Genomic DNA, 2,552 nt, shown 5'->3' on the forward strand with positions numbered 1-2,552 from the left:
ATCCTGGAGTCCCGGGATCGAGTCCCGCATCAGGCTCCCTGCTCAGCAGGGAGTCTGCTTCTCCCTCTGACTCTCCCCCTTCTCATGCTCTCTATCATTCTCTCTCTCTCAATAAATAAATAAATAAAAATCTTAAAAAAAAAAAGATGGTGGCACAAAAGTAAAAGAATTTCACATAAGGTAAGAATAGTTAATATTTTCATATGCCGTGGAGGGTTAAAGTAAGATAATTAAAAATGGCCTTTGGTTTTGGCTACTGATAACCTCTGTTAAATATTAGTGGGTTGAAGAGTGAGTTAAAGGCTGAAAAGGACTCATTCACTTGCCTGAGAAAGGAGACACTGAGAAAGATAACTAGAGGGAGACCAGCATGGAGAGCAGGTGTATCTATCAGAAGAGCTTTATGGCTACAAGTACTGGAAAGTCCAGTTAACAAGGCTTACGAGCAAGCAGGGATTTTTTTTTTCCTCACATAACAAATCGGGAGGTGGGTGGCATCGTTTCAAAGACAAAATTAATTCAATGTCTTTAGTTCTGTGGCTTTTCCATCACGGTCACATGATGGCTGCTCTGCTTCAGGTAAAGTATGTGCATTCAAGGTAGGAAGAACGGGGGTGGGAAGCACCAGCACATCTGTGCTTTTCAAGAAAGTTTGTCCCAGAAGCCCCTCAGCAAACTTCAGCTTACATCTCACTGACCACAGCTGCGTTATGTGGAGGCCAGTAGAAAAGGAGGCTGAGAAAATAAATACTCTTCCAGCCTCTAAAGTGGAGGTAGGCAAAACAAAGGAGGTTTGAGCAAGGTGTTGATCTGGCCAATGAACAGTCTGGCATGAGTGTGTTTACATGACCACTGAAAAGAAAGGTGTGGAGAGTCAAAGGTGCAGTATGGGGGGGACGGGCAGCTCAAAGTGGGAAAACGGGACTGGGGCAGAGGTAGAAACTATAGGAACCTTTTTCATTTTTTTTTTTAAGATTTTATTTATTTATTTGACAGCACAAGTAGGGGGAGCAGCAGGCAAAGGGAGAAGCAGGCTCCCCACTGAGTAGGAAGCCTGATGCGGGACTCGATCCCAGGACCCTGGGATCATGACCTGAGCCGAAGGCAGCCGCTTAACCAACTGAGCCACCCAAGCACCCCTATAGGAACATTTTTCAAAGGAAGGAAATTTTTCATTGGGAGAGGTGGGAATCAATAAGTGATGGGTACAGAAGATGTTTGTGGGTGGCGATGGAAGAGGCTCCCCATAGATGCTGGGTCCCCGGGCAGGTTAGGCTCTTTGGGCTATGTGATCCCTAAGCTCTCACTCTTGGGAGCTGGAACAAAGACGGAAGGGGAATGAAACAACCATATCCTCGGAAACTTAGATCTTTAATATTTGTCCCTTATACCTAGTTTCCTCCTTTGCCTTCACATATTTTTTTTTCTAGAGGAGGCAGAGAGAAGAGATGGATAGAAAGTAGATGAAAATGATAAAGCAAAATAAAGGGTCAGAAGGATGGCACAGGACAAGGGGGAGAGGAAGAATGAAACATACTGAAGCCTAAGAAGATGCAATAACTCAAAACTTGGTGAAATATTAACCTTTAGAGGAAGCAGCTGGAGAAACGGGTCATTAACATGGAGGTTGCAGTACTTTTTCAGGAGTTTTGGAAGCCTTGGGCCCTTATATGTCAGTTCTCAGTCATTCTGGGCAACAAGTAAGGAGGACAGTCTCTGCACCTCTCCTCTATCACCAGGGCCAAGACTCTGGGTTCCACTTACTAGACATGAAACCTCGGGCAAGACACTTAACATCTCGGTGCTTCACTTTTCTTATTGTTAGTAGTGCAAACCGCACAGCTTCGGATTACAGTAGATCCCCATGTAAAGTGCTTATAAAAGTGCCCAACACACAGTGCTCCATAAATATATTTTCATCATCCTTGGGCGCCTGGGTGGCTCAGTTGGTTAAGCGACTGCCTTCGGCTCAGGTCATGATCCTGGAGTCCCGGGATCGAGTCCCGCATCGCGTTCCCTGCTCGGCAGGGAGTCTGCTTCTCCCTCTGACCCTCTTCCCTCTCGTGCTCTCTGTCTCTCATTCTCTCTCTGTCAAATAAATAAATAAAATCTTTTAAAAAAATAAAAAATAAATATATTTTCATCATCCTCATATACCTGAAAACAAAATAACATCCAGACTCCTTAGCACGGCATCCAGAAAATTATCTTAGAGTCACTAGGCCCTCAAAACCAACGCCGTGTACACACGCAGGTTCTATCACTGTAGGAGGTTGTCCCTCCCCGGCACGGCTGTAACAGCCTCCTACCTGGTTTCCCTGTATTGCCTCTGGCCCCACCAGAGTCTCTTCTTCCCCCCGCCCCCACCAGCTGACCGGCGATTCCATCAAAATGTGCTCGGCCACGTCACTCTCGCGCAGACTCCACGTCACTCTCGCGCAGACTCCTTCAGTGGCTGCCCATCACACACGGAACGAAGCCAAGGTCTTCCGATGGCCTTCAAGGCCCCCAGCCCCCTAACCTCCCGCCCAACTCTAGCTAGTTCACTATGC

The sequence above is a fragment of the Zalophus californianus genome, chromosome 5, assembly GCF_009762305.2.
Source record: "Zalophus californianus isolate mZalCal1 chromosome 5, mZalCal1.pri.v2, whole genome shotgun sequence".
Taxonomy (NCBI): Eukaryota; Metazoa; Chordata; class Mammalia; order Carnivora; family Otariidae; genus Zalophus; species Zalophus californianus.